The sequence below is a fragment of the Euleptes europaea genome, chromosome 8 (assembly GCF_029931775.1).
Source record: "Euleptes europaea isolate rEulEur1 chromosome 8, rEulEur1.hap1, whole genome shotgun sequence".
Classification (NCBI taxonomy): Eukaryota; Metazoa; Chordata; class Lepidosauria; order Squamata; family Sphaerodactylidae; genus Euleptes; species Euleptes europaea.
In genome coordinates this window covers 9334525-9350680 of record NC_079319.1, presented here as the reverse complement: position 1 = coordinate 9350680, position 16156 = coordinate 9334525, and positions in this window count along the sequence as shown.

The window sequence follows — 16156 nt, the reverse complement described above, 5'->3', positions numbered from 1 at the left end:
GCGCCCCGCCTCTGCAGCAGGGTCCCAGAGCTCCCGAGGGCCACAAAAATGTCCTCGGGGGCCACATACGGCCCCCGGGCCTGAGGTTCCCCACCCCTGGTCTATGTCTATGACAATTTGTTTTATGATCACAAAGTGCTTCAAATATTGTCTTCCTTGGGAAGATGTAATATCTTGAATGTTTGTGTTGTATGTTTTATTTTCTTCTTAATAAAATATGTATTTTTTATAAGACATGACATGGAAACAGTCTCATAGGTTTGTAATGTATTTTATTGTAGGGCATTCATTGTGTTCTAAACACTGAATAATAATAAGAGTTGGTTTTGTATATGCCGACTTTCTCTACCACTTAAGGAAGAATCATACTGGCTTACAGTCACCTTCCCTTCCCCTCCCCACAACAGACACCCTGTGAGGTAGGTGGGGCTGAGAGTGCTCTTAGGAGAACTGTGACTAGCCCAAGGTCACCCAGCAGGCTTTGTGTGGAGTGGGGAATCAAACCCGGCTCTCCAGATTAGAGTCCGCCGCTCATGTGGAGAGGGGAATCAAACCCGGTTCTCCAGATTAGAGTCCACCGTTCCAAACCACTGCTCTTAACCACTAACACCATGCTGGTTTCTTGAATACTTCCTTGAACAAATGAGATAAACAGCACCGAAATCAGGGTTAGCCTACCACGGTGACGGCAGACCGAACAGACTACAGTAGCTGCTTAGGATGCATCTTGACAAGGCCGGTTTCGGAGTTCTGTGAGCTAACCTAGATTTTTTAAAAAACTGTTTATAACAGCAGGAGGTACTGGGCATTAATTATTGAAACCCCAGCTGCAATGCTAGCATCAACACAACCTAAGACGGTGGGGAGTTTTAGACTTCCTGTAGAGTTCCAGCTTTGACTTCCAACTCTTCCGCCTTACAGTGCAATCCTCTGCAGAGTTGAACACATGAAGCTGCCTTACACTTGGTCCATCAAAGTCAGTATCGTCTACTCAGACCGGCAGCGGCTCTCCAGGGTCTCAGGCAGAGGTCTTTCACATCACCTACCTGCCTAGTCCCTTTAACTGGAGATGTCAGGGGTTGAACCTGGGACCTTCTGAATGCCAAGCAGATGCTCTACCACTGAGCTCACAGCCCCCACCCCCCCAATCCAGTCTGATTTCAAATCAGTGCGTTCAGTTGGGAGTAAATCTTTAGAGGATTGTGCTAACAGCGTGAGATAGGAAATGTATTCATAGGCGAGTTATTCACCGGTGGAACAAACTATCCAGACGGTAGAGACAGAGCAAGGGGAAAGTCAGCAGTGTTTTCTGAAACACAACAGAGCGTAGATACCGGCAAAAAGCAGCTGTCAATCTCCATGAGGGGTATGTGTCATACATGCCACGTGACCCTTGTGGTGAGAACTAACTTCTGGAATGGGTACATTAAAATAAGTTCTATTCCAATATACATAATGGTTTACATAAGTCAGAAAAGAGGGTGCTGCTGCTGCAGCGCATGAAATGGTTTCTGTAACATCTCCTGACTCATTCCAGTTTTATTAGTTAACCTGCCCCTTTTCTATTTTAAGTGAAGCCAATCTTGACTTTCCCCTGCACCCCATTGTCTCTATAACTTTTTTTTTTAAAAAATATTTTATTAAAATTTTCCAGGGTACAGAAAAGAAAAATAGGGAGGGGGGGGGAGAAAGAATATAGAATAAAAAGACTTCATTTCTTTCATTCTTCTAACACGGCCGCAACCTTCCTCGTTTCCTCATTTAGAGCCCTGACTCTTTTCTTGAATAGAACATTCATCCATTATTCCACTAATGCTGCTGCTTATATTGTTATTTTCCACTTCTCATTCATTTTCATTAAGGATTATAGATCCCACTATTAAACCTTTTGATTTCTGGCTCTACTTCTACTATTTCAAAGCATGCTATTATACCATTTAATTAACCGCACATATTACGTTCCTTTTAATTTCTAAGTAATCATTGCTCTTTCCTTAACTTTCACTATATAGCTAATACCTATAAGTTACAAATATCTGTCATAAAAAGATTGCCATCTTTGCATATTTTCAAGATGAAAGTCTTGACATAGATTCATGCATTTCTGTAATCCACATTGCTAGTTCAGGTGTCTCCCTGTCCTTCCATTTCACTGCGAACACCGTTCTTGCTGCCGTCATCGCATATTGGTATAGCTCCTTATACTTTGGATTTGAGTTGGGATTATTCCCAGCAGAAAATACTTAGCTTCTCGTTCGAAATTCGTTTGCGTCAACTCTTGTATCACTTTATTAACTTCTGCCTCTAGAACTATAAAGAGCAAGCCGCACAATTACTTGTGTTGTTTAGCAATCAGTAGGTTGACAATATTTAAGTTACTATCAGATGTTCCTCCTGTTCCTTGAATATTTGTGCTGAAGATTTCACCCTCCCACCCCTGGAATATTTACCTGACCTTTTCCCAAGATTTATTCCTCCCTGGTTTCCACCATTTAGGCCTTCTGGGGAGCTTACAGTAAGCCCAAATGAGAACCACTAGTAAGAATTGCTGTTCCCCGCCCCCTCCCCAACCACAGCAACAAGCCAGGATACTGCAGCAAGAGGGGTGCACTAAAAAAATCCTGTTCTTTCTGAAGTCAATGGCCTTTTACGCATGGCTTTTCCCCTGGCGATCACCCCTTCTACAACGTCCGGGTCTTTGTGTTGATTACGCACGCTGTTTCCGACCGTCAGAGGTTGCCTTGCTCATTTCCCCCTATGTTCCCTCTGTTTTTCCCCGTGTTTTCACATTTGAGAGAAAACAGGTCCCGGAAAATGCGGGCAAAACACGGGGAAACGCAGGGGGAGAATAATAGAACCAGAGTTGGGACCACCAGGGTCATCTAGTCCAACCCTCTGCACAATGCAGGAAATTCACAACTACCTCCCCCCAACACCCACAGTGACCCCTATTCCATGCCGAGAAGATGGCCAAGATGCCCTCCCTCTCATCATGTGCCTAAGGTGACCTCTGACGGTGTTGTGGCTCAGACCCCAGCAAGCGAGGAATCCTCAGGGGAAGAGCCGCGCCAGGAGGAACCAGCCTCAGCCCTGCCTAAGGTAAACCATGCTGAATAATGAACCGTACAGAAAATATGGGGCCTTCAGAAATTACTAAACATTCTTTTTGGGGGGTACGACTCTAAACAAGTCACATAATGCAAAAGCTTCCTAGTGTGCATTGAGGGACATGCAGCTACAACTCAAAGGCCATCTAGCCACCGGCAGTATGTCCATATATTTTTTTGGGGGGGGGCGGAGAGAAGAGGAGAACACTTGCAGAAGGTCGAGTTTCTTGGGATTTGATAGAATCAAAGCAGCTGACCGGCCTCTCACCCCGCTGGGTGACTTGACTCAACGGGAAGGCTGCCTTTCCAAATCAGCTGAAGTAAACATCCACCTCCCAGCCATTCCATGTGTTACGTAGTACAAAATTGTACACAGAAACCAATATGCACAATGAGTATAACAAAATACAAAAGTGTATTACATGAGAAAGGGCAAAAATATTGCCAACTATATACAAAGATGAAGATACAATATATACGAAAGTCCCCTGTCTGTCACTCTCTCTCCAATATTCTTGTTGTGTAGGTGCAGTTTAAAGACTTTTTCAACTAGATGTATTGTGGTGTGACCCCATAATCAGGGAGGAAGAGGAAGATGGCCGTTTCCAGTTCTTCATCAGTCCCTCTTCATATCCATTATGTATCTCGTGTTATAAATTCCAATCCCTTCTTAGGACAACTTGCAAAGTTTCCCAGCTGGATACAATAAAGCTTGCAAGGGATACCTCTCACCCCGCTGGGTGACTTGACTCAACGGGAAGGCTGCCTTTCCAAATCAGTTGAAGTAAACATCCACCTCCCAGCCATTCCATGTGTTACAGCTGAGTGTAGGATGTTTACATGAACTAAGAATCAGCGGAGATCACGGGAAACGCAACGGCGATGCGCTTTCAAAAGGCATCTGTCCTTCAAGCACCCTGAGATCCCAGGTAACCAAATGCAATGAAGAGCAGGCGCGATTTCATTTTCTTGCAGAACCCTGAGCCCTCCTTTTCGATGAAATTTATTTTAACGAAAATCCTCCAAAATTAATTATAAACATTAATAAAATGTAAATGCATTTGTGCAATAGTTTTTAGCTCTTTGGGGGGGTTGTCTTAAAAGTGCTCTCAGCAAAAAACAGGGCATGATGATGGAAAGAAGGTTAAGGGGAGACATACTAGAGGTGTATAAAATTATGCGATTAAAGCGAGACGTGATTTATAGACGTGAGGTCTATAAAATTGTGCATGGTATGGAGAGAGTGGACAGGGAGAAGCTGTTCTCCATATCTCATAATTCCAGAATGCAGGGTCATCTGCTGAATCTGGAGGGTGAGAGATTCAAAACCGATAAAAGGAAGTATTTCTTCACACAACACATAGTTAAATTGTGGAACTCCCTGCCCCAGGATGTGGCGACGGCTGCCAACTTGGAAGGCATTCAGAGGGGAGTGGACTTGTTCATGGAGGATAGGGCTACAAGTCAAAATGAATACTGGTCATGCATGATAATTACCTATTCTCTCCAGTTATCAGAGGAGCAGGCCTATTAGAGCATGTGCTGTGAAACACAGGCAGGAGAATGCTGCTGTAGTCTTGTTTGTGGGCTTCCTAGAGGCACCTAGTTGGCCACTGTGTGAACAGACTGCTGGACTTGAGGGCCTTGGTCTGATCCAGCACGGCCTTTATGTTGTTATGAATGCCCCACATTACTTATACAGGAACAAACCCAATGGAAGTTGAAGTCATCCAAGTAACACTCATGTATACTCCTGGTCTTCCCCTGCCTTCTGCCCTCAACACAAGGTTTCAAAGGCATGGAGTAGAGGTCACTGGGGGTGTGGGGGGGAGGTAGTTTGGAATTCCCTGCATTGTGCAGGGGGTTGGACTAGATTACCCTGGTGGTATCTTCCAACTCTATGATTCTATTGTATGATTCTATCTTCTCCCCGCCACCACATTTTAAAAACAAGAGCTTGTACCTTTCCCAGTCACCGTGCTCTTCCCTACTCTTTCATACCTTCTACGTCTTGTTCCTGCCATGCTGGGCCTTTCCCCAAATGGCTATTGCCCTCCACCGCGTCAAATGCTGCCGGATCCAGTTGCCGGATGACACGTGATCTCAGAGCAACAACAGGTATTCTGTGGGGCCTCCCCCTCCCCTCGCCTGGGCTTGCGATGGCACAAGCAAGGGCAGGAAGTGGGATGAAAATGTGAAGAATGGGGGGGGGGGGGAACGACAGCTCAGTGGCAGAACCCTTGCTTTGCGTACAGGGGGAACCCAAGTTTAATCCCTAGCCAGCAGACTTTTGGTAGCAGGGCTGAAAAAGACCGTGCCCCAAAAAGGGGGAGAGGGGGAACTTAACCCTAAAAAACAGAATTAAGTATCCAAAAAGGTCAAGAAAAAAGAAAGAAACGTTCAAGCCAAAAAGTCATACAATTAAGTTATAAAATTAAAAGGTTGTGTCAGTGCACACTGTCTATAAATATTTATTACAGGTTAAAATCTAATAACATATACCCCGATTGTGTATTTAGAGGAAGTTTAATCTACCATAGACTGTGTGTGTGTTTTAAGCGCCGTCAAGTTGCTTCCGACTCATGGCGACCCTATAAACCAATGTCCTCCAAAATGTCCTATCTTTGACAGCCTTGTTCAGATCTTGCAAACTGAGGACCGTGGCTTCCTTTATTGAGTCAATCCATCTCTTGTTGGGTCTTCCTCTTTTCCTTTTTGCCTTCAACTTGTCCTAGCATGATTGTCTTTTCCAGTGACTCTTGTCTTCTCATAATGTGATCTCAGTTTAGTCATTTTAGCTTCTAGGAGTTCAGGCTTGCTTTGATCTAGAACCTACTGATTTGTTTTTTGGTTTTTTTGTCAGTCCAGGGTATCCGTAACACTTTCCTCCAACACCGCAATTCAAAGGAATCTACTTTCTTCTTATCAGCTTTCTTCATTGCCCAGCTTTCACAACCATACATAGTAATAGGAAATACGATGGCATGAATCAACTTGATCTTGGTGGCCAGTGATACATCCTTACACTTAAGTATCTTTTCTAACTCCTTCATGGCTGCCCTTCCCAGTCTTAATCTCCATAGACTTTAATACTTCATAACTACTCCAGACTTCAAGACTACTTTGCGAGTGTGAGATGTTGACGTTTTATTTATGACTGTAATTTTTATTTGTAAGGAAGCCTAAAACAGAGGAGGAAGCATTGCAGTCTCTTATACATTAGTTGTCATCCTGCAAACACAATGCACGTATAGCCACAAAGACTTTTTAGTAATTTGACGTACATTTTGTAGTCTGGAGTGGTGATTGTTTAGACCACTGAAGAAGGCAGTTTGGCTGAAAGTGCATGTGGTCTGAGTCTAATTATAGGATTTCATGTCTAATAGCGTTATATGAGTATATTTATTTGGTAGGCTTTTGCAGGGCCATATATGTGTTACATGTGTTACTAGATTTCAACCTGTAATAAATTTATATAGACAATGTGCACTGGCATAACCTTTGAATTGTATAACTTTTCATTGTTTGTTTTTTGGCTTTGAATGTTTTTTGACCTTTTGGGTACTTAATTCTGAAAAAAGACAGTGGACTGAGATTTTAGGGGGCCACTAAATCTCAGTGAACACTGGGAGAGGCAGAGCAGTGCCTAGTATAGCATAAGCCAGCTTCATAAATTAATATTAGTGACTTTAGGGCAGTGCTTCCCAAAGTGGGCAGTACCACCCCCTGGGGGGCGGTGGGATTACCTAGGGGGGCACTAAGAGGCAAGGGGGGGGCAGGGGCGAGCGAGAGGGAGCCCCTTTAACTGTGTTGTTCACTAATTTTCAATAGATCAAGCTATAGCACCATGCTGGCAAATTTGGTGGGAACTAGCAGAATTTTTTCCCAGACTTTGAAGAACCACTGGATCAAGTTCATCAGTTCTGTTGAATAAATTTCAACTAAAAAGTTTTAATCTGATTTTGAATAGACATGCAATTAATTGTTACTGTTTTGAAATTTTATTGTTCTTATCTTCTTTAGCGTGTCATGTAAACCCCTATTTTGAATAATGCTTTTTATAGGATAGGGTAGGGGGGTTGGGGTTGAGTTTATGGAACCAAGGTGGTGGTGGCCCGAAAGGTTTGGGAACCACTGCTTTAGGGTAACAGAAACCACTCCATGGACTCATGCACGGGCCAAGGATTTAACTTTTCTTATGTTGAAACAAAGAACTTCAGAACCGATTAGTGCTTATTTCCAGAACGTATTTTTTCCACTCGAGCCTTCGTTGCAGAGGTTAAAGGCGACAGCTAGACTCTCGGCGCCTGTCAGCTTTAAAACAAGGTATCTGGATAACGGATCTTCATCTTCCAGTGTAGTTCATTAATAGCCGGTGGCAGCAAACATCTGACTGAAAGCTACCGCTTACAGCTTCCAGTCGGGGATGTTTACAACAACAGACTACCATGCGTCTGGAACACAAAAAGTCACCTTTGAAAGGAAGAAGAAAACGCTGGTGAAATACAATTCCACTATCGCCTGGGAACCGTTTTACAGTGCTAATTATGATAACACCACAATCCGTCACACTTGATAACGGAAACTGCCATATGTTAAGAAAGCACAGGAGTTGCTCACTCACAGGCTAAAATGTAAGTTATGCAGAATCCTGAAAGATTTTCTTTTCCCAAAAAGATGATTCAGTAACATCAGTGCTTTAGACATGCGTCCCTTCAAGCATCAGGAAGTGTGGTTTAAAGCCAGAGGCAGAACACTTCGAGACAAGCCTTCGCACAGACAACTCAGCCTTTCCTCCAGCCGGAGAAGAGGATTAGCAGAGGGGAAGAAAAATGACACCAGCATCTCTAGCAAATCCAGAAATCTGGCATTTGTCTCTGTACTCCAGCCTGTATATACAGGCAGGAACCAGACAAATTAACAGCATTAAGGACGAATCCCCCTGAACCTGGATGGCCCAGGCTAGCCAGATCTCATCACATCTCAGAAGCAAAGTAGGGCTAGCCCTGGTTAGTACTTGGATGGGAGACCACCAAGGAAGGCCAGGGTTGGTACCCAGAAGCAGGAAAAAAGAAGAGTTGTTTTTTACACCTCATTTTCTCTACCTGTCTGTTGTGCGGAGGGGAAGGGATGGAGACTGTAAGCCGGTTTGAGTCTCCCTTAAGTAGTAGAGAAAGTCAGCATATAAAAACCAACTCTTCTTCTTCACACTTTCTCCACCTAACCTCATCCAATTCTGTAATCGATAGACACCACTCAGAGACCTCTGGATTACACTTATCCTGAGTAAACATTACCTGACTTTCGAATCCTGAGTGATCTCCTTTTTTGCTGTCAGATACCCATCCAGAACTAATGCCTTCTGTTGCCAAATTTTTAGCACTTGTGATTTCTCTGTGCCGTTACAGAGATGGGTTTTCATTCGCCATGCTGTATTTTAACATTTACTGCTTTGTATTCTATCTTGCATTTGTTCCGACTTTGCTCAAGACCTTTGGTCACGGGAGCATAACAACAACAACAACAATAAAGGTAAGGAAAACGTCCAAGTGGAAAATATCATTTGCTATGACAGTAGTACTTCATTCCAAAACCTTCAGCAACTCTCAAGAGTTGGGCAGAAAAAAAAATAACCAGCTCCTGAATAACACCATGGAGTCCTGATGTGCCGGCAAGAACATGGCCAGAGAAGCTGGCCAGAATCAGGAGGGACTCATTAGAAAGGTCATCTCTGAAAAGCAATCAAGCTTGTCAAGATCCAGGTGGAAAGCAGCAATATCAAAGTCGCTTTGGGTCCCCACTGAAGGAAAAGGCGGGATACAAATGAAGTTATTTTTACTTTTAAAGTCTGTGCCTTACAAGGACTCTGAAATTATGACTCGTTCGGACAGCATTGCCAAAAAGACTCTAACAGTCTGCAGAAATTAAGGTGCTCAGTATTTAAGTTATGGGCTGACTCCCTCCTTGAAGAAAGATGTAGACAAGCTGGACCGTGTCCAGAGGAGGGCAACAAAGATGGTGAGGGGTCTGGAGACCAAGTCCTATGAGGAAAGGTTGAAGGAGCTGGGAATGTTTAGCCTGAAGAGAAGACTGAGAGGGGATATGATAACCATCTTCAAGTACTTGAAGGGCTGTAGAGGATGGTGCCGAGTTGTTTTCTGTTGCTCCAGAAGGTCGGACCAGAACCAACGGGTTGAAATTAAATCAAAAGTTTCCGTCTCGACATTAGAAAGGATTTTCTAACAGTTCGAGCGGTTTCTCAGTGGAGCAGGCTTCCTCGGGAGGTGGTAACTGCTCCTTCCCTGGAGGTTTTTATGCAGAAGCTAGATAAGATAAGATAATCTGTCAGCAATGCTGATTCTACGACCTTAGGCAGATCATGAGAGGGAGGGCACCTTGGCCATCTTCTGGGCATGGAGTAGGGGTCACTGGGTGTGTGTGGGGGAGGTAGTTTGGAATTTCCTGCATTGAGCAGGGGGTTGCACTAGATGAGCCTGGTCCCTTCCAACTCCATGATTTTATGAGTGATAAGCTTAGACGGCTAATTTTCAACACTAACCCAAACTGAGATCTTGAGTGTTTTGCAGGGGGATTCTTTTACAGAAGGACGTTTTGAAAGATAAGACTGTTGTAGGTGAACAAAACACAATTGTATGAGCATTAGGGTCGCTGAAGAACACAGGTATGTGATTTTTAGAAACAACGATAAGGAAGATAGTAGACTTTGAAGGCAAAGAACTCTCATTTGCCAGCGACTCACACTTACAATGCACGATGGTCTGTTTAAACATAGCCATGTTCTATTTTATTCTGCCAGCTGCTCTTGCGGCAGCAATATCCAGGTTACAGCGAGGAAATGGCCCGCCATCTCAAACTGACCTTCATTATGTTCCAGGACAAAGAGTTTAAGTCAGGAGCTGTTTGCAACGAGACCAGCCACAGGCATTTCCAGAGCTGGAAATCTGGAAAGAAGCAGAATATTTCATGCAAAGGTAAGCACATGGTATTTTACTAATTAGGCCGCTGAGCAGGGTGTCAGAGCGGAGCCGCTATAATGGCCCACGTGAAGAAAAAGGTTACTGCAAAGAATGGGACAGGAGGGAGACGCTGCCACCGATTTCTTGCAAACACCAAGTGTTTTCTAGAAGCAAGCGATAGTTCTCATGAACTTATTTCAAAGCCATCTATGAGTAGTCAGAGGCTGCAACCCTCCCTACTTTTGAGGAAGCACCATAGGAATATATCAGGACTGCAGAGAAAACACATATAATTGAGCTCTCTTTCTCCTCTGTCGTCTGTGGTCAGTTGAATTTGCATGGATAATGTTCTTAAAGGAGGAGGATTATATTCAACTGCCACTCAGATTTACATGTCTCAGTTTGTATCCCACCATTCCACTCATCTAAGTGCAGACCCCTCCTCCAGAGGAAAACCCACTCAACCAGAAGAAAGTTCCATGTCCAGCGGAAAACCCTCTCAACCAGAGGAAAGCTCCACGTCCAGTAAAAAACCCCTCAACCAGAAGAAAGCTCCACATTAAGCGGAAAACCCTCTCACCTACAGGAAAGAGCCACATTTAGCTTAGCTGAGCACACTGGTAGGATATAGCTTTCCAAGATAAAGATGATAGAAAATGAAATTTCAGGACAAAACCAGTATGCCTTCCGACAGTGGTTGCATTTCCCCCCTCTTTTTCCTGAAATTGAATTCATCCACACAGTCATCAGAAGGCCACTGACAAAACAAAAACCTGAGGCAGGTGGCCCTCATGCAAGAAAGCCCCAAGACATTTTGCTGTCATAAGAAACTGAGGCACAAAGCGGTGGCATTACTGAGGATCCTCAGTTGCGGCTTTGCTCAATGAAGCCGAGTGCAGAGGTAAGAAAACTGCCAGGTGGGGGCACTTCTCCGACATTAAGAACCGCAACAGTTACCCTCGTTTTCCTTACTTAGGTCAAGGGCCTGAGGATACTGTATTGAAAAGGGGGGGGGGCTTTTTTTGCTGTCAAGTTGCAGCCGACCTCTGGCTACCCCATAGGGTTTTCAAGGCAAGAGACAGGCAGAGGTGGTTTGCCAACGCCTGCCTCTGGAGAGCCAGTGTGGTGTAGTGGCTAAGATCGGTGGTTTGGCGCGGTGGACTCTGATCTGGAGAACTGGGTTTGATTCCCCACTCCTCCACATGAGCGGCGGAGGCTAATCGGGTGTAACAGGCTGGTTTCCCCACTCCTCCACATGAAGCCAGCTGGGTGACCTTGGGCTAGTCACAGCTCTCTCAGCCCCACCTACCTCACAGGATGTCTGCTGTGGGGAGGGGAAGGTGATTGTAAGCCAGTTTGAGTCTTCCTTGAGTGATAGAGCGAGTCAGCATATAAAAACCAACTCTTCTTCTCTGCGTAGCGACCCAGGACTTCCTTGGTGGTCTCCCATCCAAGTCCCAACCAGGGCTGACCCTGCTCAACTTCTGAGATCTGACAAGATCGGGCTAGCCTGGACTGTCCAGGTCAGGGTACCACAAATGTTATGTGTAAAGTGCCATCAAGTTGCAGCTGACTTATGGCGACCCCGTACGGTTTTCAAGGCAAGAGATAGGCAGAGGTGGTTTGCCAATGCCTGCCTCTGCGTAGTGACCCGTGGACTTCCTCAGTGGTAGAAGGAGGAGAGTTGGTTTTTATATGCCAACTTTCTCTGCCGCTTAAGGGAGACTCAAACCGGCTTACAATCACCTTTCCTTCCCCTCCCCACAACAGATACCCCATGGGACAGGTGGGGCTGAGAGAGTGTGACTTGCCCAAGGTCACCCAGCTGGCTTCATGTGTAGGAGTGGGGAAACAAATCCAGTTCACCAGATTAGCCTCCGCCGCTCATGTGGAGGAGCGGAGAATCAAACCCGGTTCTCCAGATCAGAGTCCACCGCTCTAAACCACTATGCCACACTGGTCTTCCATCTAAGTCCTAACCAGGGCTGACCCTGCTTAGCTTCCGAGATCAGAGTATAGCCTGAGCTATCCAGCTCAGCGTCAAAGCTCTTTACCAAACTATTACGGGGACAGGAGGACAGAACTCATCATACATTGTTTTGTGAAACTCAGGAGAGTAATAGGCAATCTTGGAAGTGAAAGCAGCAGTAAGCTATTGCAGGATATCTCAAACACCAAGCCATTGCCGGTCAACGGCAAACTGTACAACGGGCAGGAACACCTCCTGCAGGAAAAGCAACGTGAGCTGCCACTGTGGAACATCTAAATCAGACGTGCCTCTTATACCAATGGTTAAGGAGGAGGGCTCATAAGAGCAGAAATGGAATCACAATCTCTTTCAGTGTTTTTAAGTTCCCAGAAAACTGCTTCAGGGCATATGGGTTATTAACAGAAGAACTCAAGCCTACCCAACTATAGCATTCAGGGTTATGATTTAGAGGACGCCGCTGTGCCAGGAGACCTATCGAATGCAAGCTTTGAAGAAAAGAAGGGGGAGGGGAAGAAAAAGCCATCCATTTAGCAGTATTTCTTAAACTGACTTTCTTCAAAGCCCACATTCATTGGAGCCGGTGCTTTCATGCAGTCGTGTTTCGTATTACACTTACTGAAACAACCTTCACCAGAAGCGCAAAAGGCAGAGAAGGCAGTCATTTCTGCTCTCAAACCACCACGGCAAGCTCCTTTAAGTCCTCTCTGGCTAAGGACTCAAAGAGAGCATGTTCCTTGAACATGAAAGGGTATTGACTGAACACTCATAATGCGAAAGATGTGCGGCTGATAAGAAGGGCTCCGGTTAATGTTTAAACAGTGATGTTAAGGCTTACTAACGTTTCCGCCCTTTGCAGTCGCTTGCTCCAGGTTGGCCTTCCTTTTGTGGAATCCTCATAAAGCGAAGAGGGCATTTACTTGCAAGCAGCCAAAACTGATAACATGGCACTTTATTTTTGTTCGGCTTGCCTCCCCAACCCCCTCTCCTCAGGCTCATAATTCACCCTGTTGGGTACCCAAGACCGGGTGAAAGGAACATTTATGTAGGTCTATGTAAAAATATTGCAAGTATAATTTATTACAAGCGCTATACAAAATTTAGAATTCTTTAAAAGCATTAAAATAGCACAATGGCAAATCTTGAGGTTGATATCTGTAACCACAAACCAAACGCGTTTCAGCCTCTAGGGCCTTCATCAGTGGTTAGTTAAAACCTTTTCTTAAGTCTGCACACATATACAGAAATACAATGATGTAAACAAATGCAAATACAACAGTTTAAAACCCAACCAAGCAAATGAATATGTTGTAAAGGTTATTCTCAATTATTCAAACAACTGGTATATTGGGTTCTTGTTGGAATACTGGTTAATATAAGACTCTCGTATATTTTGTGTGCAGGTATCAACACTGCTTCACCAAGTTGACATGACATCCAAAACATCCTATCACTGTCAGCCTTGTTCAGGTCTTGCAAACTAAAGGCCGTACCTCCCTTTATGCAGTCAATTCCTCTTAGGTTGGGTCTTCCTCTTTTCTTGCTGCCTTCCACCTTTCCTAGCATTATTGTCTTTTCCAGCAAGCCTTGTCTTCTCATGATGAGACTAAAGTACAATAGAAGAAGGAGAGTTGGTTTTTATATGCCGACTTTCTCTGCCACTTACGGGAGAATCAAACCGGCTTACAATCACCTTCCCTTCCCCTCCCCACAACAGACACCCTGTGAGGTAGGTGAGGCTGAGAGAGCTGTGACTAGCCCAAGGTCACCCAGCTGGCTTCGTGTGGAGGAGTGGGGAAACAAATCCAGTTCACCAGATTAGCTTCCGCCACTCATGGGGAGGAGTGGGGAATCACACCCGTTTCTTCAGATCAGACTCCACCACTCCTCAGTTTAGTCATTTTACCTTCTAGGGTCAGTTCAGGCTTGGTCTGATCTAGAACCCGCTGATTTGTCTTTTCCTCTCCTCCTACAATACATCAAAAACTGCAGCCTCATGCTCCACAAAGCAACAGCTATATTAGCCAGGACACCATCAATCAGAACAGCATTTTCGAATCCACTCTAGGATTCGAAGCCACATTAGCCTCCCCATGAAATACTATATACACTTACCACATGTTCCATGCACCCCTCCTTTTCCAAGTCAATGTGTGGTGGATCAAAACCTCCAGAGAGCAGCCGAGCTGATTTCCCACCTGACAAGCTGGAAAACACAACTCCGCCACAGCACAAAAAAGGAGGGTGGAAGGAATTCTTGTAAAACCTGGCTGGGCAGGTTCTGGATTATCTTGTGAAAAAATCTTGTCAGGTGTTTCTTCCAGCCCTGGTTAGAGTGATAAAGAAATTTACGATGCTTAAAGTTAACTGAACTCTCAGTTCTTCTCCCCCCCACCACACACACACTTTTAAAGTGAATACATTCATATTCTATGAGCACCTGCTAAGGCCGCAAAGCCACAGAGAAAAAGCCCGCTCCGATCAATTCCAGCAGATTCAACACAAAAGAAAGCCAAGTCAGACACCTGATCCATCTAGCCAGGCCACCATCAGTAAAAACTATTTAAAAAATTTACTCTAAAATGTAAAGAGTTTAAAGGGTACTGTTTTGCTCTGACTGGCAATGCCTTTCCAAAGCTTCAGGCACTGGAAGGCCTTTTCAGACAACTGTTACCAGAGACCCTTCGGTGGATTAAAATACGGACCTTCTGCATGTAAACAACTGGATCTACCACCGAGCTGTGGCCCTCATAGCAATTTTGCATGGTTTTCATGTGTAGAAGCATCTCTCATCTTTAACAAGACATAAGAAAAGCCATGCTGGATCAGACCAAGGTACATCAAGTCCAGCAGTCTGTTCACACAGCAGCCAACCAGGTGCTTCTAGGAAGCCCACAAACAAGACACCACTGCAGGACCGCCACACAACCAATAGGTGTGACGTAAGTGTATCCAAAGGGATCTAGAATAATGTCGCTTTCAGGTGTTTCAACCTACTTTGATTCAGTAGACAGGGCTTTCCTAGGGTTGCCAACCTTCAGGTACTAGCTGGAGTTCTCATGCTACTACAACTGATCTCCAGCCGATAGACATCAGTTCACCTGGAGAAAATGGCCGCTTTGGCAATTGGACTCTATGGCATGGAAGTCCCTCCCCTCCTCAAACCCTGCCCTCTTCAGTCTCCGCCCTAAAAATCTCCCACCAATGGCGAAGAGGGACCTGGCAACCCTAGGCTTTCCCCATAGATTTCTATGTGGATTTAACCTCCAAACAGGTATAGAATCATAAGGGTTGGAACGGACCTCCAGGGTCATCTAGTCCAACCCCCAGCACAATGCAGGAAATTCACAACTACCTCCCCCCAGAAGGTGGCAAAAAAAACCCCCTCCAGAATCCCTGACCAATCTGGCCTGGAGGAAATACTTAGAATGCAAGTTAATTCATATGAAAATATTTTTTTAGAGAGAAAGAAGCTCATGGCACTAAAAGCTAACACAAGGAACACCTAGGGATTTTTTTTACAAGTTAACCCAGAACTTGTCAAAGAATTCCTTCCATCCCTTTTTCAAAACTTCAATAAGAAAACTGCACCATCTTCTACCTTTTTTAAAATTAAAGACATACAGCCGTAACAGAATAACTCCCCAGCCAATAAGCTGCCAACCTGCAAGCCAAGGAGAAAAATCCCCTTTGAGAAGCTTAAAACGCTGAGAGACAGTTCAGACACAGCTATAAAGTTCTTTAAAAGTTGGAGGGAAAGGCAGCTAAGACGACAAACAACTTACTCCAGAGGAGGGCAGCAAGTGTGAACACACAATAAAATTCTGGCGCCAAATAAAGCAAAACTGAACAGAATAAAAGACGGCTGCCCAGATGTCGGTCTAAGGAGCTTTGAAGCCTGGGCCAGAAAACAGTTTCTGGGAGAGATATACAAACACCTCCACATAAGACACGTTTCTAACAAAACTGGCATCAAATAAATCCAGGTAAATTGGTGCGGTGAAGAACAGCACAATATAAGCAGAGGCTAAGCCTTTCCCAATAACTAACTTTATTACCTTGTAAGGTGGGCAGCGATGCTCATT